Source organism: Cnephaeus nilssonii (assembly GCF_951640355.1).
Source record: "Cnephaeus nilssonii genome assembly, chromosome: 14".
In the NCBI taxonomy this organism is placed as follows: Eukaryota; Metazoa; Chordata; class Mammalia; order Chiroptera; family Vespertilionidae; genus Cnephaeus; species Cnephaeus nilssonii.
Genome location: NC_137085.1, coordinates 34,871,018 through 34,891,352, shown reverse-complemented (window position 1 = coordinate 34,891,352; position 20,335 = coordinate 34,871,018). Strand labels below are relative to the sequence as shown.

The 20,335-nt window shown below is 40.2% G+C and overlaps 1 protein-coding gene across 7 annotated transcripts in view; it reads right to left on the bottom strand.

Moving 5' to 3' along the window:
• The window catches only part of TLE1 (TLE family member 1, transcriptional corepressor), an 85,519-nt gene that overhangs the window by 57,590 nt on the left and 7,594 nt on the right, over positions 1–20,335 (bottom strand). The window contains exon 1 of one of the 7 annotated variants that reach the window (XM_079790312.1): positions 2,800–2,860. The exons of the other annotated variants lie outside the window; for them this stretch is intronic. The gene's annotated coding sequence lies outside the window, so the exon portion shown is untranslated. Of the gene's footprint in view, positions 1–2,799; positions 2,861–20,335 lie in introns of those variants that run through there. 7 annotated transcript variants of the gene reach the window in all.

Sequence of the window (20,335 nt, the reverse complement as noted above, 5' to 3'; positions counted from 1 at the left end):
AAGAGGAAATGACTGGTATAGACCTTGCTTTAACCAGCAGGGCAAACAGATATATGGAAAAAGGGTGCAGCTGCACCAGGTGTAAAAATAGGACAGGGCAGCCACACCTAATTCACCCGATTAAGCTAACTCAAGGTCATAGCACAATAGGGTTAGGGAGGGTGAGGGTGGGTGATGTGTGTGTGTGTAAAGGAGGATGAATGCCCTTGGTGGACTCTTAGTCCTTGCCCCCCATTCCCTAGCTACAATATATCCAAACTGCATTCCATACTTTCCCCTTCTCCAAAATTCACACTTAAGGTTTCCCAATCTTAAAAAAAATGCTTAATACTCACTTGAAGTACACACAGATGTGTATGTAGAAAAATGAAATAACTCTAGGTCTCTCATCCAGGGATAAATAACACTGTGGTGATTCTGGGAAGCATCATTCGAGGCACTCACAAGCCCAGAGTGGAGAGACTTTTATATCAAGGGCCCCTACTATATGTACTGCTTTTCTCTAATTTGTTATTTCTACTCAAAAATGTCTCATGGACACTCTCCCACTCAATAAACACAAGCCTACTGGTGTTTAAGCACCCAATATCAGTGGATATTTATATTTCATCTAATTTGCCACATTTATAAATTGTGTCAGATAACCCTCTACAAAGATCTCTAAAAGAAACCCCTAGAAATGAACCTGTTAGGTCAAAGTGTATGCATATTTTAAATTGGAATGCATGCTGATAAACTGCCCAGTAGAAAAGCTTACCAATTTATATTATCGCCAGTCTATAAGGGAACATGCTCTCCCACAATGTCAATATTGGGTTTTGTTGACCTTTTTAAAAATCTTTATTCATCTAATAGAGTAAAAAGTGATCTTACTTTTATTTGCATCACTCGGATTCTTCCTGAAATTAAACATCTTTTCACTTATTTATTGACCCACTGAATTTGTTTTTCCTTTCTCTGTTTTTCCTTTGGTATTTATTCATCACTGTCTTTTTGTAGTAGTTCTTCCCATATGACAAATATTGACTCTTTCCCCTCGTTTTCCCAGCTTGCCATTTGTCTTTCAACCTTATTTGCTATAGCTGTTTGCTGTGCATAAACTAAGTTTTTATGTGGTCAAGCTAAAGAATACTGTTTTTATGTTCTGGCTTTTGGGTCAGAATTATAACACTCAAAAATTATAGAAGCCATTTTCTAATTTTCTTCTAGTGCTGCTATAGTTGTACTTTCTATACTTAAGTACTTGACCTTGATGGAATTTATTTTGGTGTAAGAAAAAAATAATCTCTTTAATTAATAATAATATGTGCTATTACATGGGAGTGGCTTTAAGGTAGAACTGATTTTAACTGTCAGGGGACACTTAAAACCTTGTCTGAATGAAATGAACTTGTAAACCTTTAATAATATTAGTTATTAAAAAAAGAAGTACAGATTAAAGCAGAGATCATATAAATTGAGTTAGAGTAGGTAAGACAAAAACAGGAGGAAGGTTGAAGATCAAATTGATGAAGAAACATCAAAAGCCACACCATCTTTCCTGGGAATCTATATATATAAAAGGCTAAGTGACCGACTGTCCGTCCGTCCAACCGGCTGGTACATATGACACACACAATTTAAAAATAAACATTGACTCACACATGCACGATACATATAAAGCTCTTGCTGGCACCAATTGCACGTTGTGTTTTAATTTTATAATACTATATTATATATACTATTTTGACATGTAAATTTTTGCAGTGACATAATTACCACACAGATCGTTCTTCTAATTAATTTCCTTTCAATGTGCATGAATCTGTGCACCAGGCCACTAGTTCTACTAGGTGTACCGGTTAATAATGTGGATTTTTTTCAATAGATGGAGTTACACATATGTTGATATATATGTGATTTGATATGTATGCCATTTTGTTGTATTGACAACAAGCTTCAAAACTTCATCTGTCAAAGTTTCTAGAGGTGTTAACATCATATTTTTACACTAAGAAATGTTGAATTTCATGCCAAAAAAAGAGCATTTGCAGGAAGTTTTAATTCATTATTTTGAAGAAAAGTGCTACTCAATACTTCGGGCAGCTTATGGTAAACATGCTCCATCTCAAGATACTTGTGAACGCTGGTTTAAACACTTTAAAAGTGATGATTTCAATATGAAAGAGAAAGAACGTTCAAGTCAACTGAAAAAGTTTGAAGACCAACAATTACAAGCATTATTGGATGAAGATGCATATCCAACTCAAAAACAACTTGCAGAAAGATTGAACGTTGCTCAGCAAATAATTTCTGATCGTTTATAAGCAATGGGAAAGATTTTAAAGGAAGGAAAATGGGTGCCACATCAACTGAACGAAAGACAAATGGAAAACCGAAAAGTCATCAGTAAAATGTTGCTTCAACGGCACGAAAGTCTTTTTTGCATCGAATTGTGACTGGCGATGAAAAGTGGACTTATTTTGAGAATCCCAAATGCACAAAATCATGGGTTGATCCAGGTCAACCATCAACATCGACTGCAAGGCCAAATGGCTTCGGAAAGAAGACAATGCTCTGCGTTTGGTGGGATCAGGAAGGTGTGGTGTATTATGAACTTCTAAAACCAGATGAAACCATTAATACTGATCGCTACCGACAACAAATCAATTTGAACCACGCTTTGATCGTGAAACCACCAGTATGTTCCAGAAGACACGGCAAAGTAATTTTGCTTCATGATGACGCACCATCACACACTTCAAAACCAGTTAAAGACAAAACACGTTAAAAGATCTTGCCTGGGATGTATTAACCCACCTGATGTATTCACCAGACCTTGCTCCTTCAGATTACCACTTGTTCCGATCAATGGCACACGCACTTTCTGAGCAGCACTTCAAAACATACAAAGAAGTGGAAAATTGGGTCTCTGAATAGTTTGACTCAAAACAAGAAAAGTTCTATTGGGACTGTATCCACAAATTACCTGAAAGATGGGGGAAATGTGTAGCTAGCGGTGGACATTACTTTGAATAAAGCACTTTTGCTGTTTCTCTGGAAATTATCGTGTTTTCTTTGATTACAAAATCCGCTATTATTAACCAGTACACCTAATAAATAAATGGCCTGGAGAAGAGATGGAAACAAGAACAGAGGAGGACCTTTATCCCACTCGTCTCCTCCTCCTACCGGGTCTGTAAACCCTAATCTTAAACTGTCCTCTGACAAGTGAGCTTCATTTTGAGCAAAGAAGCCTAAATTCAAGTCTCACCTCTGGCTCACCCAGAAATTCTCTGAGCTGCCCTGGCTTCTCCATAAGGAGAGTTCTCACCTCCAGGCAGCATGAGGATGGGTGGGTCCACTTGTTTCCCTGATAGTGCTTTCTTTTTGAGTTCTAAACCATTACCACCACCCCAGGAGGATTTCATAAATGTTTTTCCCAGCCCTTAAAAAAGTCTGAAAAGCAGCATAAAGACTGTCAATAATATTATCTCGTTTCAATGCAAGACCTATAACTGAACACAAATTAACAAGTAGTGTTTTCCACCCATGCTTCCATTCCTGACCACAGAATTTGCAAGCAGGCTGTGTATCTGGCCCTGCTAAAGCAGGTTTTAAGAAAGTTCTGTAAGCTTTTCAGACAGCTTTCTACCTCTTGCAAAGGTTAGATGACTCCAACAAAAAAAACTGCAGGCTAACTGTGTTTTCCACCTGGAAATCATTTTCCTGATGAAAGCTGAAGCCGTATTTGGTTCCTGCTAATAGTTATAAATACTTATAACTAAACTTTCCCTGTGCCTGTATTTCTGACACCATATAAGGCAACAACATTATGTCAGGTTCAAGAGCTATGCCCAAACCAGATTTGCATAGAACCTTTGTGCCCAGAAACTTAACCAGCTGGGTAAAGGCCCCAACATCAGGCCTTATCATCCTGGCTAGCCTCCATTCACTGAGACAACAGGAAGCAGGTATCCAAATTATCTGTTCAGAGCCATCTTTTATTCTCCCTTGCCAAAGCCAGCTCTCCTAATGACTTGCTTATAACAGAGTTGGCCCTCATAATCCAAAAACTTGGGTTTGCATCTCAGTAAACCAGTACTACTAGTAGGTGTCCTTAAATCACTTCAACCGCTTGGCCACAGTTCTTATCACCAATCTACTACACTTCAGTGTTTCATCAAAATCAAATAAGTTAACATGTGAACTCCAGCTGAACTACTGCAAAGAGCATTAACCGAATCCTTCAAGGCCAACCTCACATCAACTTGAAAGCTACCTTTCCCCCCAGTAATACCAGAAAACAAACTCTTCTCTTGGCCCTTCAAGATCCTCCACAGCCTTTGCTGTCCTTTGATACACTACTAGTAAGTCCATAGGTTTAAAATCACATCTAACATAAAGCTACCATACAGATTCTTAATAGCTTTCAGCACCCATGTCTTCTCCACACGACAAGGTAGGAGGCATGAGAACAAGACTCCTACTAAACATTTGACACAGCTCCCCTCTGCACCCTCTGCCAAGAACACTGCCCACATGTGCTTTTAAGGAATGGTTCACTGTCTAAAACGGAATCCCCTTGCACCCAATGATCAAGAGGCAACCAGACAAACTGTTACTAAACAGTGTTCGAATAAGGCTGTTTACAGTAACAAATCACATCTTATGTTAAAAAAGCAAAATTCAACTGAGTAAATTTGAAGATCTAATTGGCTTTACTCAATGAGTCATGAAGCAGACAGCATCTGATCTAGCAAACAGAAAGAAGCTCCAAAGAGCTATCCAAAAGGAAAGGTGTTTAAAGGCAGAAAGGGGGTGGAAAAAGAAAATTATTAGGGATGAACGTACTGTTCTCAGGCAAGGTTGCCCACCTAAGGGGAATGGAGGGGGCCTATCAGTTGGATTACCTCATTTTTGCTATTGACTGGTTAATGGCTATGATCCTGGGAGAGGATAAAAACCTATTACGTCTTGGTTTGCCAATGTGAGCCTTAACACAAGTGACTCCATTTTGAGCCTGTTGTTTCTTATTAACACTTAGATTCACATATTTTAACTAAATATGATCAAATACCTCGAAGGCTAGCTTTTGAACCAAACCCGGGTGTATTTTGCAGGACTCTTAAACTGAAGACATGTTCTGTGCATCTGAACTTAAGTTTTAGGATTTTATGATTCCTAAAAGCTAGACTCTCCACCTTCTTATACGCCTTACACGTAGTCTAATTACAAACAGAAGAGGTCACTCCTCAATGTCTGCTCACTTCTCCACTACAGAGTCATGTATAATGAATGTTATTTGAAGCTCAAAACAAGGTGAGGACTGCTTAAGAGTAATTGTCCATGGTCTCAAAGCAATCCAATGGCACCTTGCCCAAAGTCAGCTATGGGAGGGGAAACTCCATCACCATTAAACTGCAAATTGATGGATCATAAAAAAGGCTGTTTATGCTGAGGGCTGGCAAACTGATTTTTTTATTTGAGTCAAGCAGGAAGCCCAAAAAACATCAAAAGCCACACCATCTTTCCTGGGAATTCTAAATAAATGGCCTGGAGAAGAAATGGAAACAGGAACAGAGGACCTTTATCCCACCTGTCTCCTCCTCCTGTGTCTGGCAACAGATAGACAAACAAGAATATGAAAACAAGCCCAGCCAGTGTGGGTCAGTGGTTGAGTATCAACTCGCCGGTTCAATTCCCAGTCAGGGCATATGCCCGGGTTTTGGGTTTCGAGCTTGACCCCCAGTAGGGGCATGCAGAAGGCAGCCGATGGATGATTCTCTCTCATCATTGATGTTTCTATCCCTCTCTCCCTCTCTCTCCCCGAAATGAATTTTTAAAAAATAATATGAAAACAACGCACACAAAGGAAAATGGATAACGTCTAAATCCCTTCTGACTAGAAATTTCTGAATCTGCGAAAGGACAATGTTAAATACAGAAAAAATGTTCCACCTCTGGGTCATTCTGCACCAGTTAAGTTAGTTTATTAAAAAAATTAATGAAATCCAACATTGATGAGTCCTCTGGAAAACAAAAACCATCATAACATTACTGATGATAGAGTAAATTGGTAGTCGTCTTAGAAAGCAACTGGGCAATGTGTTCTAACAGCATGAAATTATTCAAACCCTTTGGTAAGGCTTCCCACAGCTAAGAATTTATCTTAAGGAAATAGTTCAAATGAAAAGCATTCCATGCATGAAGCTGTTCACTGCAGCACTGATTTCAAAGCAAAAGAGAAAAAACAGGTAAAGATGTAACAGCAGTTCAACACATCACAAACATTTGCAGAATTTCTGAAAATCTTAACATTTGCCCTCCTGAGAAATCAGTTGTCTAATACTAGGAGAACAGTATTAGACCCAAAGGCAAGGCAAGTAACCATTAAAGTCACATGTATGATAATGATGTTTAAATAGCCAACACATTACCAGATGAAGCAGGAGGAGAACAAAGACGTGATGTTAGTGTGCCTGTGTGTTTTTTCACAACATATGCATGTGGCCAAGGACTGTTGATATCCAAAATAAAAACGGTGATTATGCTGTGGGGAAGGGTTACTGGTGACTTTTTATTTTCTTCCAGTGACCTTGTGAACACCACCTTTGATTTACTGTCTAACTCTATTATTAAACTGGAAAGAGAGAAAAGGATGGTCGGGCCCACCACCTCTGTGATTGACAGTGGCACTGAGTCACAACAATGCTGGCAAACCATGACACCATGTGGGCGCCTGGCCCTCTTACAATCCTCACGTCACATATGGAGAAACCGATGTCTACAGGAAATGACTTGCCCAGGATCATAAAGCAAGATCAGAGGCCACATTCTTTGCCTAGTCCTTTATCCAGGAGCGGAAATGGAAAATTGGGACATACTCAAGATCAGAAATAAAGCTGATAAGTTCAGCTTTGTTTTGCAAAGCAATACAACCCAAACAGGACTGCAACAGCACAAGGCCAAGGCCATGCCGTCTCTCAGCCAAACAATGGTACCTATCTGTCAACAACAGGGGCACTGCATCCTTACTGCCCTGGTGTAAGTACTCTGCAAAGCTAAGTAGGCATTTTACAAGGGACCTCGGTTATCAATTGTGAACCTTAGATAAGCAAGTCACAGCCAAACTGCACTTTAGTTCTCTCCTCAGGCAGAGAGTGTTAGTGTATCAGCACTAACATCAATCTGGCCCACCAATAGAGCAAAATCCACAAAATCACATCTACAAATACATCTCTATTTCCTGCAGATGACATTTATATACCTGGAGAAAAGTCAAGATGTTTGAATAAAAACCACATACCCAAAATGACAGATGCAAAACACTGCAAATAATCTCCTAAAACACCGTGGTCTACTTTGGAGGGGGTGGGGGAACCTTTGCCTAGAGACCTACTTTAGAGTACCCAATATTCACCAGATTTACTACTACCCCACCATACACCTCATGAAAGGGTTAATTTTACCTTAAATTTTAATGCACCAGAGTAGCTTTCTTTTAAAATAGAATTGTGTCAATAAACTGACTAATCACATTTTGGGGAAATCCAAATGAAAAGAACTTGTGGTGTCATTAAGTTGAGGTCGTAATGAGGTTATGAGGGATTCTCAAACTTAAGAATGCTTTGGAATCACCCGAGAGACTTGCCAAAGCGTGAGCAGCTGGGTCACACTCCCAGATTCTGAGTCAGGAGATCTGGGGCCCCAGCATCAGCACTGCTCTCAAGTTTCCAGGTGATGTGTGGTTATTGGACCAAGACCACAGCCCGAGAACCGCTGTCATCCCTTAACCACAACAGCGGCAGAGCCTATTGCTTAGCACACTGCAGGTCCTCTTACACCTACTCTCAAATCCTCAATCTGAGCAGGTCCCCTGAAACTAGGGTTTAAACAAGTGGGCTGGTAAACCAGGCCTGCCTCTCTCCAGAGCCTTGCTACAATGCCATGGCTGCCTTCGCCACGCATTTTTTACAAAACAAGGCCAAGGCAAGAACACAAACCGGGGGTGTCGGAACACATTTGCCTACTGTGGGAAACAACCTCAAACAATATTCATTTAAATGATTCCACCCATGGCAATGTAATCTCGCCCCCTCCTTAAACCCTATGATTAAAACAAAACAAAGGGTACCAGATGACAGAAACCCTTTAGTGGCTCAATTAATCAGAACATAAGTCACCAATTACTGGCAGATAATAACTTTTGTGTTCCATCTCCCCCTCACTTGGCAGCTCCTACTGCATTCTAAATCTGAGCCCTTTCCAACTGGGCGCAGACTCTATCCTTTCACTGCTCATCCTTCACTGTGGCTTCTTTGGAAACAAGGAGGGGGTTAAGAGAAAGGGGGGAAACCTGCTGAAGGCTGCAGGGGCGCAGATAGCAACACTAATTGCTCCCATTCTCTGGCTCCTCCTGAGACAGATTGCAGGGCCTGCATCTCCAGAGAAAGCTCTTGCTCTTGTATCTCCTTCGTGGCAGCTCTCAGCAGAGCAACTCAAGTGCCCTTAATTGTTTATGTTCTTAATGCAGAGTCTCTTGAATGCATTCATTTTTAATAGCAGGCTTGAATATGGGGCCTATCAAAGAATGACAAAGCAACTCTATTCATTGGTTCCCCCTTCCAGCAATGATGGTCTTTTGATTTATTTGCAAATGACAAGCTTGGCTGGCCCCACTTGAGGGCTGCGCTTTTTTTTTTTTTTTTTAAGAATTCAGTTGCATTTCCAAGATGAAGTTGAGTCTGCAACACTGTGTATTTGTGTAAATTCCACCTCCCCCCTTCAGTTCCTTCTAATTAATGACTTAAATGTTTTGACCCAACTGTTGCCAAGCAGAGCATTTGGGGTTTAATTTGTCACTTTGGTAAAGATGCATCCTTGACAAAAGCATGGCAGCTGTTTTGGTGCCTAAACAGCACATTTCCATTATTCAGAAGCCCTTGTTATGGGGTTCAGACAGTGCTGTTCACATGAAATCATACTGACTTGTCCCGTGATAGAAAAAGACAGCATTTGGCAGCCTCAAAGGAAAATGCACTCTGTAAAGCCACAGAAGGTTTTTAAGACAAACTCGGTAGGGTGAATCAACTCTGTAGGGTGAATCACAGAGCAGCTCTGTGAAGTCATCACCTATTGTTCTCAGAAGGGAAGGCGAACAAGCCTCCCCTCAAACACATCCCAGCAAACACACACCTTTCACCCTCTTCACAGGTCTTAGTCATGAGGGAGTTCTTAAGAAATTAGATAATATCATACAATAGCAGAATCAGTGGGAGGAAAAGCTGACTACGTCATCATCATTGCAGGAAGGCTAAAATTACAATTATAAAAATAAAATATGTAGAGACAAAGGCTGCCCAGGAGTACGCAAAAATCAAGTTACCTCTGAAAACTGGGTTTCTGAGAAGGTTCTTTCTTCAAATTTTGTAATGTTATTTTCTTTGCAATAAAATTAAAAACACTTCTTCATTGTAACTACCTCATAGGCCTGTCTTTGGTTGGTACTGACTTCCAACCGTCTGCGATCACTAGCTCCATACCTTCCAGCATGACAAAGCAAGCCACCAGCGCACTATTGATCATTGGTTTGAGCATTTCCCATCGCCCTGCTCCCCACATCTTCTTTGGAGAAAACTGGCTCAGAGGTTTGGCATGAATAGTTCCCTAACAGGTTGGAATCTCTAGCCAATCCAGATAGTGGGAAAGGAATTTCCTGCCTGAGGTGACCGTGGACAGTGCTCCCTAATTTTTTTGCTACACATGAGTGACACGGTCGCTCTACTCCCAGAGCGACTTCTTAGGGAAAGCAACTATTCCACCAGGACGCCATGTGGCACAAAGCAGAATGGCCACAAGTTAGAGACATCAGCGATGGTGAAGCCCCAGGGCAAAGCCACTGAGCCCCCAACTCAGTCTCAGTCTGGAAGCCCCACCCAGACCATTACTCCCCCACAATCTGAGTCACTGGAGAGGTGGTATCTTGGGAAGGAAGACAAGGTTCTTGGGCCTTCCCAATTGGAACCTGTAATTTACTTTTCAATCAACATCATGCACCAAGAAACCTGAAAAGCTCCAGAATGCAATTTACTATCCGAGTGGCCAGAAGACTGTTTAAGGGAGGGGACTCCACTACAAATTGGGAGCCTGCCTCTGCTTTAGGAAAAGCGTGCACAGCTGTGCCCAGAAAGCATGGGCATCACAGGTTGGGAGCCACTGAGGTAGAAAAAAACTTGTGCACAATGAAGTCAGCAGTGAAGAAAAAATTGTTTTCTCAAAGCATCTTAGCTCATGATTAAAATGAAATCTGAAATGCTGGTGAAAATTTTCAAAGCATAACCTTTTGGAAAAGCTTTTAAGTATTTAAGAAGATGCTAAATACAAGGATCCTAGATGACAAACTTCACTAGTATATTAAAGATTCACAGAATATTAACTCAGCTATGCAGGTGGAGGCAAACAGGAATATCATTTTAAATACAAGTTAAATTACTATTTTAAAAAAACTAATCAACACATAATACAATCCACAGAGAAATCTAAGCAAGAGAAAAATAATTTCTCCAAGATAACAGCCAAGCTACTTTTCAGGGGGATGTGTATTGTATGAATGAGAATTTATTCAGGATTGCATGGATTGTCCAAAAATATATATAATTAAAAGTATGCCAAAGAAAAGCCCTGGGTCCTCTTATGTCCGGTCATGACAATTTACAATTTTAAACTGTTGCAATGTGAGTCTAAGATATACTGGGGAGCTATTAAATGAGAAGGGAGAACAACTAAATCATGAAAGTGAGAATGATTTATAAAGGAGGGGCCACCCGAAGTTACCATTCCTGTAATGCACCAGTTATTTTACAAGTAGACAAATCAATTTCTGTGCTCGTGTTTTTAGAAAGCATCCTAGATATCCTTCCATTAATTATGTGGGTTCAGGACATGTCAATTCTCGTTTCCCAGAGCACCAGAAACCAAATTTAACCCACAGATTGTGTTACGCTGGTCTGCCCTCACAGGGTTCCCACAGGGCTGGCTTGGTTCAATAATGCCGAGCTCCTTCTGGAAGAACAGCATAGACTTCCTGCCATTTGGACTGTGAAACACAGTAATTCACCAGGGAATAAAGGTCAAGGTTGCACTTTTGGTCATTACTGAATCATTTGAGATGATCTGTGGTGAGGATGAGAGGAAAATCGAAGGCTGTGAGAACGCTGCAAATGGCTTGACCTCAGACCAATTTTCGTCTCCATCTGTCTAATAGACATGTGGATAAAGAGCCCTCCCTCCTTCTGGGCTGCTGGGCTGTTTTCAAATCTGCAGCACAAGCCAGGAACCAGTTAAACAATACATTAATAGGGAGAAATAACCTTCTAAGCCCCAGAGTGACGCTTACTCAGGTTTGGGGTCATTGGCTAAAGTTTGGAAGGCAATTTCTCTAGTCTGCAAGCAGTCCTGCAGCTTACTAAAAATTGTAATGAATACAGAGAATCGTCTGCAGCGCAGGAGCAAGTCAAAATCTCCTTATTCGTACATGCAAATATATGCATACCTACACCTCCACCCCCCACTAAAAGACATCCACATTCTATTATGTCTGTTCACACACACACAAAGGGAGCAGCAGTTCCCAACACTGCATGCTGCTGAGAAATCAATCTTTTTTCAAGTGTCCAATTAATGCTATTTAATCATTATTAAGGCACTTCAATCCTTAAATACAAAATGGGAACCCAGAGCCTAATTATCATTTAAGCCATGGAATCAATGTTAATATCCCAATTTTATACTAATACTCCCCACTCTCCTATACTGGTTTGGCCGAGCTACTTTTTTAAGGGAATGTTGTGCCATATATATAAGTTTAGGCCCCCACAGTATATCAATGTCAAACAACATCGTGTCAAGCTACGATTCAATTCAGGTAAGTGCCACTGCCAAATTTTCTTGTTCCCAGACGGGCTTTAAGATTATTTTATTGCTTAAAATTTAATTTGTTCCAACTCGTGTCTCCATGACAACGTTGGCTAACCCTGCAAATCATTTGGGTAATTGGATATCTTATCTTTCTATTGCTCTCAAATCGAATGATTCTGCTAGAATTGTAACAGCCAATCAAATTTACAGTCCTCCTGAGTAATAGACTTGGAAAAGTAGCCACATTCATCTCCTCTTTACAGCCATATTAACCAGTATGCGACAAACAGTAGAATCTGGTCTTTAAACTATCCTCCAAATTATAAATGGTGTCAATACCAATATTCTCACAGTGCAAAGTCTACTCAAAAGCCTCTTCCCTTTTATACTGTTTTGAGAAGCAACAATTGGTACTCATTCCATATAAACCTTGAGCAATTTCAGTATTTTGAGGGAAACTGACCAGAGTAATTCCAGTAGCTAATCAGAAAAAAATAAAATAAAAAAGAAATCAGTTTTGCAGGGATATTTGACCTTGTGATAAAATAATGACCAAAACAATGGCTGCACAAGATTATAGTGTATGCTGACATTGATGTTTCTGAGGTTCGTTAGGGAGATAAGTCATATTGGATCCATTAGTCAAGATGTAAGAATACAGATTTAGCAACCAGTTCAAAAAGTCCCTATACCCTTAGAGAAATCCAAGTAGCCAAAATATGACACCTTTTATACTTCATTTAACTCACAAACATCACAGCATTCAGGATAGTCAATTACAGAATACAGATTTCCTATAAAATTCAAAAGTCAGCAGATCCCCTCCTGAGTTACTGGTATGATTTTGGTCTTTAATCAGCTAAAAAGTACAGATGTTGGATACACTTCAGTGGTCCAAGTCCAATCTCTTGGTAGCTGTGCAAGGAGATAGTCCAGACACCGTAAAAGAGCCAGTCAGCTTACAAATGAAAAAGGCTCCGGAACCCAGGCTGAGGGGGTTGTCAAGAACCTCAAGCTTTCCCTACAGACACTCAGGACTTCAGGACCACCTCAGGCTAAACACAGAGAGACAGAAACCTGGAGCTTCTCAGCACACAGGTGTCAGGCAGTTGAGCTTTTAAGCAAGTGTGAGAATAGGTACCTGCACAATTTGTCTCAGCTGTGCCTTCCTTTATCCCCAATAGACATACACAAGTTTCTACTGCATCCTACTTGGCAATAACAGACAAGAGCCTAAAATTCCAGTATGTCCAATTCCAATGGCCCTGCTTTCCTCCCCTGTGCATTTTCCCCCCTGCTTTCCCAAATAATTAGCACAGAGCAGAAGCTGTGAATGTGACAGGACACAAAAATCTCAAGCCCATGATGTACATGAAGAACATAACTACTCAAATTTTTGCAAAGCACCTTACAAGTTTTCATAGCCAAAAGATATACCTCACCAAAAGGTAGACATCATCAAGGCTGAAAAACAACTTCCGTCTCTAACCAAGCAACAACCTGGCCTTGTAATTCATACGCACCCTCCTACCCACCCCCTGTTTCCCCCCCTTTTTTTTTTCAGGGTGACAAATTAAGAGTTGGATTTTCTACATTACATTAAAAAGGAAAAAATCAGAAATGCACCTCCCATCCTTTATTCTGCCAAAACTCACTTCAGTAAAATGAACCAAATCCTCTTTGTTGTTCATCTATTCCTGTAAATGAAAAAACTCAACACAACTCTATTTTCACTGGTAGTTGTATTAACTACTTAAGGCTGCTGCCTTCCAAGGGCTTATTTTACTGTTTGGCCTAAGTAGGGTATTTTAATTCCTCTGGATTCCTTAGACAACAGGTTGCCAATGGGGTCTGCATTAAAAAAAAGTTTCTGCATTAAAGAAGTTTCCTTTTGAGCCTTAAGATAAATGTTTCTGATCTTGGAAGGAAACAAATAAAAAACTTAGTCATTGAGGGAAAATAATAAATAGTGAATAATTTAGATGGAGGGAGGAAGGAAAAAACAGGATGGGGGTGTGGCCTGGAATTCAACAACAGGATAGAGTTTTAAATGGATCAATAACAGATTTCGAGAAGAGCTATCCTCAGAGTGCCCAAGTGCCAGGCACCATTGTGTCTGTGTAAAGAAACGCATTCAATCCTGTAGGGTAGATGCTGTCTTCCTTCCTAACCTACTAGCCTATTAACTCTTTTGTAAGGAGGAATACTTAATATCTACACAGGAGGGAACAGGGGGGCTAGAAGGATTTTACAGAGCACTCCTATAGCACAATTCCTAGGGCATGTGGGAACTCAATGGATGGGGACTATGACTACTCACTCTAAACCCACAAAGCTGACTTTTGAAAGCCAAAGCTGAAAAAGACAATGCTAGAGACCCAAATGGATACCTGTAGCTGCAGGCTGCACAGGACCGCTGCCCTTCCTCCATCCCGGTGGCCCATCCGTTCTTTATTCTCTCCATACCAGACCTAGATGCACATCAGTGTTAAGACCCCCTTCCCTAAACCTAAAGCAACCTTTTTTATTTTCACTCACTAAACCATAGAAGCCTTTCAAATGACACATATAAAGGCGGCTGCATTTTGTTCTCTAAAATCAATTTTCTCCCCAGCCATCAAGTAGATGTTCCCGCACAGAGAAAGAACAGCCCTTCCCTTCTAATTCAAAAATCCATACTGTCATTGCCCTTGCAAACTGCTAAACAAGCAGTATTGGCAAGTCACTTGTGTTCTGTAATATATTTACTGCAAATCCCAAAGGCTCGCCTCCTAATGCAGTTTTCTATTGTGTCTGTGCGTGTCAATACACTGGCTGGTCACCTTACTTGTAAGAGGCTCTGACTGGCTGTTTGCTCAAGGCATCAAGAGGGGACTGAGGCTGCACTCCAGGAGGCCCCCTGCCTTGGAGAGCCTCCTCCACATAGAGGGGTACTCAAAGAGGTTTTGTTTTCTGGTATTTCACACCCCTCTACCACCCACGGCCTCTGAGGCCAACTTAACTTCTTTATTAGGACAGTTTCCAGCCACACAGTCCAAGGTCAGAGTCCTTTTGCACAATTATTTCCCAGTTTTCCTACCTATCAACACTAAAGCTATTTCCCCCAGCAAATATAATGATTGCATCTCAAAGGTGCACTACACAGGGCCAAAGGCAGGAAGGCTTGGGGAGGGAAATTGCCTTTCCTGTCTTAAGTACAAATCTCACTTTCAGGCAGCAGCTGAAAAAGAAAGTACTGTAACACCATACATAATTGTGGATCACCTAATACAACCATGCCAAAAACACAAAGGGCAAGTCCAGGAGGAAAATGTTATAAAACATTATAAACAACTATTAAAATAGAATTCTTAAAATGTATTTAGAGAAAATTCCTCCTCCATGTTATCAGTTTAAAACAGAGTTGATAGCTAGAGGAATGCTCAGCCCTCTAACAAACCATTTTAAAGTTTTCCACAGTTAAAGTTTTCCAAAATTACTCATTTATCCATATAGGGGAGGGTGGGGGTGGGGGTGCAAAAGCTCTATGTAAGATATTTAACAAGCAGATATTACAAAATGTTTACTTATTGACTCGGTATCATATAGGTGGGTACACATATGAGTGTTCACTGTACAATATGTCTTTCTTCTTTTCTGTATATTTGAAATTCTTAAGAAAATGTTTGGAGGGCGAAGGGACTATGTAAAGACTGTAAGTAAATAATTAATGGGTATAATCATTACTATTAAGAAACCTGGCAAGTAAATCAAGTTTAATGCCTTGGACAAAACTTATCATTCAATTTATCCAAACTACAACTCTATCAGGCCTGTGGTTGACCTTAGGAGATAAGCAGTGGTTCCAGGGATAGTAACTGACACACACAATTCACATGGAAGCCCAGACCTTAGCAACATGCTACTTCTGTTTTCTCTCTCTTTTTTTTAGTATAAACCCAAATCTATTACTATAATTAAACTCCCCATTAAGAAGCCTCAGTGGAAAAAAAAAAGTTAAAAAAAAAAGAAGCCTCAGTGGATACTCTGACTATAAATCACTTTTCCAGAAGGAAAACAACTTGAGCAACCACGGTTAGATGAGGTTACTAGAATTAAAGTCCTATAAAACATCTAGTGAAATCAAATAGAGTTCATTCTGAATTTTAGCATAAGGACCCATTCTCTCAATTCAAGTTTTTAATCTGGGTTCCGTAGACTTGCTGAAGAATCCTAACATGTCCACAAAGAGCCAAAATTTCTGGGCAAAGCTATTTTTTGTACAGACAGCTTTCAACTCATTCTCGTATAGATTCAGGATCCAACTACCACTCTACATAAGAAGCATTTTGAATGCTACTAGACAAGTGCCTACTCTGCCGGACTCATTGGGAAGGGTAGACAGATGTAAGTCTCAAACTCAAGCTTCAAGCAGACTGCAAGCTAGCTGGAGTAACAAGAGGCACATGAAAAAACATAATTACAGAAATCAGAGCAAAAACAGTGGTATGACAGCTCCTGCTGGAGCAGTCGTGGAAGCCTTGACATAAACAGGCAGTGTTGTTACTGGAACTGGGCCTTGAAGGATATCAAGGAAGGCCATGTGAAGTTTGACAAAAAGGCCTGGACTTTTTATACAGAAAAAAGAAAAACACAAAACACATTTTAGGCATGAAGAAGAGGCCCATTGGGCTGGATTAAAGGACCTGGAGGAAGGAAAGGAGGTGGCCAAGTTAAGAAGGCCAGGGACACTAACCAGGAGCAGACACAAAGATTGTGAGTGACGGGCAGAGGCAATTATTCAAATAGGAAGTCAAAATTCGAAAGAACAGACATAACCGAGTAAGTAAAAAAAAAACCAAGCAAGCCCCTAAAGGTGTTTTGCAGTCATTATCTTAAAAATGCCACCTTTCCAGGCTTGAGTTCCAAGAGTGTTTGAAATGTAGGGCCAGTGGTCTGTAGAGACAGCAAGCCCTTGGGCCACACAGAACAAGCCATTGTGGTGTACTGAGAATAGGAGGACTTTTATTTCAACCCCTCCTTTGAAATTTTCCATTTATGTATAATAAAAATATACAATATATTAACATGAGAATGTATTTACATAGCTTATAAATTTATAACTAAACAGTCTGGTGATATGTTTTCAAACTTTTTACTGACAGGTTGCACAAAATACCAGACAAATAATCTGGTTAGATCAGTAATGGTACTAGTATCAAACCCAGCCTAGTTCCGCATGTATTTCAGTGGTTTAACAAATTGCATGATTTGGACACACAAGTTCAAATACACCTACTACATTGCCAGAAACAACTGATTCCACTTTATCAAGTGAATAAAGAATATCTACTAACACATTGAAAATAGTTATGTACACAACTCTACCCCCTCCAGTAGGCACAGTGATATACATCCACAACACTTAATAGCAGTTTTTCTTTATATGGCAGATTTAAAAAAATGTATATCCAATGGATAGAATTCTCATTGTTTTTTTCCTTCTATTCAAAATGAACTTTATCTTACCCTTTTTCAACTAACATATTTTGTGGTCAAGAAGGAAATTCTACTACAACTAAAAAAAAAAGAAGCTTTTTATACCTAGTATGAGAACGTGTGGAGAAAGGGGCTGAACAATGTGCTCACAATTATGACTTGATGTTGTTTTAAGGCAGGTAAATGAATCAAACTTAAAAATAATTAAAAATCTGAATTGTAAAATAAGGACATAAAGATTTTGTGCAAAATCACAAGTTATTTGATAAACCAGTTATTTGTGTCAACATTTCTTGGAGTTTCATAAAAAGCGTTATGGTGATTGGATAGTCTATCAATTGAGCAATTCTATAATCATCAGTTTTGCAAACAATTTTATATACCATTTTTTTCTTTAAACAAGTGAACGGCAATACCTTAATTTATTTTAGTATGAATAAATATACTAAATGAATATCTTAATTTATTTTAAAATTTCAGTGTAAATCTTCTTCACATTTTTAGATCAAACCATCCTTCGGAAAATTAGAAAATCTCTCCCACACATAAGTGCCTACACCTACTCTCTCTCTCTTTCTACTCATGTAAAACACCACATACACCACATGGAACAATCTTATGGCACATTTCTTACTGTGGAACTCACCAACCCTTAGTGAGGACTATTTTGAAGGTATAAATGTCCAATCTTGTCATATAAGCTGACAGACCAAAACAGCTATTTAAAACTTAATTAAAAACCATATATCCAACATTCCACATTAAAGGGGGTTTGACACTCAGGACATCTTATAGTTCTGAGCATTTCAATTTTAAAATAATCTGAAGCCAATAGTAAGCAACAGGGACTGAAGGGGATGAGATGACTGAGTCAATCAAAAGTTTAATAACTGAAGAGCAAAGACTCAGATCTATGGAAAAAGTGGTTCCATGAGCCAGTAACTGAATATATCTTTAGCTTAACCACCACACAAAATGATTTATTTCAATATTTGCTAAGGGAACAGATCCCCCCCCCCCCCCCCCCCGTGTTTCTTAATAAACACTGTTTGGAGGGACATCTTAAACCCTCTGGCCAAAAACACTCCTCAATTGACACATGGGAGGTGAGGTGCCAGGTTCCGGTAGGGGTGCGGTATGACTCCCCGACGGAGAGATGAACCAAATCTTAGAACCTGCCAATCTAAACCCTCATTTTTCAGAGAGGAAAACTGAGGCCCAGACAACTTGTTAACGACTTAAAGTCACGAATTGAGGGACCTCACTGAAGTATTTACACCAAGGCAGATCCTATGGATCACAACAGCTCCCAATGGGCCATCCATTTCACCTTTTCTCTGCTGTCTCCGACTTAAGTCCAACCCTGGCTGTTGCCGCCTTTATATATTTTGTTCCTATTGGGAGTTTTTTATATCAATTTTGAATTTTAAAAGCAACCTCGTTTATCCTGAGTACCAAGTTTTTTGATACCTCCCTTAACTTCTCCCAAGGCAAGTGCCTCAATCCCCTCACCCTAGTCAGTCAGCCCTGGACAGAAACCAGCAACAAGCCCAGCTGTTGAAGGGGTTGGGTAGGTGCAGGTTTCATAGTAAGGACTCAGCCCTGCATGCTGATAAAAAAACAACAACAAAGGCTAATCTTGCACCTCAGAATCTAGCTCTCAAAACACAGGGAGCTTTATCTCTTTTAACTTGTGCTTGTAAGGGACAGGCCTGGCTAATGAAAATGAAGCTGGGGACCACTCCAATCCTGATGACAGCTGCCCTCTTTGTATTACAAGATTAACACCTGGTGGAGCTTAACGCTGAGTGTCTGCACTCTAGCTAGTCATTTCCCATTCGGAGACACTGACTTAGAATAAAAAATCTCCAAGTGAGGAAGTATAGACAGAGAACGCAATTGGTTAAAAATAGGGAGAAAGGTAAAACTTGCAGACAAATAGCAAGACAGTCACATCTATGGAATCAACCAACAGGTAAATCCCTAACAGTTCCACTTAAACACTTTTTAAAAACTACTAAAAAACAACTTATTTTTTAAGAGAGACTTTAAAAGCACACATCAAAACTGTAAAAGCAGGTCTAATCCAATATTGGCATGGTCTGAGAAACTGTGCTTGCTGGAATATTGCATGGAGCTTGGAAATGTTAAGCTCTCATCTGGTTTTTCCTTATGCTCCTCTCCTTCCCCAGCCCCCAAGCAGTGAGACAAAGTGACTGACCAAGCTTATTGAACCACTGGGCCTCAACCTGGAGTCCTGGCCATGTTTCAAATTTCCTTTGATTCTTACAAGTTATTTTAACCTGCAGACAGTGTTGCTAGGTTGGTTACAAGTGCAATCAGTATTGCTAATTTTCATAACTTTTAGGACACGCGCCAAGCCCCAAAGTGTCTTGTAAATCGTGAAGTTGGTCAGCACAGACCAAGAGTGAGAATAGGAGAGACATGCAGCTAGGAAGACCTGAGTCACTACACAGAGGCCCAAGGGTGTTTCCCCCACTGGCCTCATCCTCAGGGAAGAAACACTGAATTGAGGACCAGGTGACCCAAACTCAAGCATCAACAGGTGCTCGGCCTTGACAAGGCCCAGACTCTGAACACTTGCTCACAGCTGCCAGAGCAAAACACCTACCCCCAATCTACTTCACAGCATGAGGCAAATCACTTTTGACAACTGGGAAGTGCTGTATAAATTCCAGCCACTAAAGACAACTCATGGCATGGCTTCAACAGCCTGCTGAAAAGATACACAAGTGGAACAAATAAGGCTTACATATCAATTTACAGAACACATTGTTCCCAAAAAATATCAAATGAGGTAATACCATGCCACATGACAGAGAAAAAAAGCCTTTAAATTTCACATGGCTAGCTGGGCCAGTGTGGCTCAGTGGTTGAGCACTGAATTCACAGTTCGATTCCCGGTCAGGGGCACATGCCTGGGTTGCTGGCTGGATCC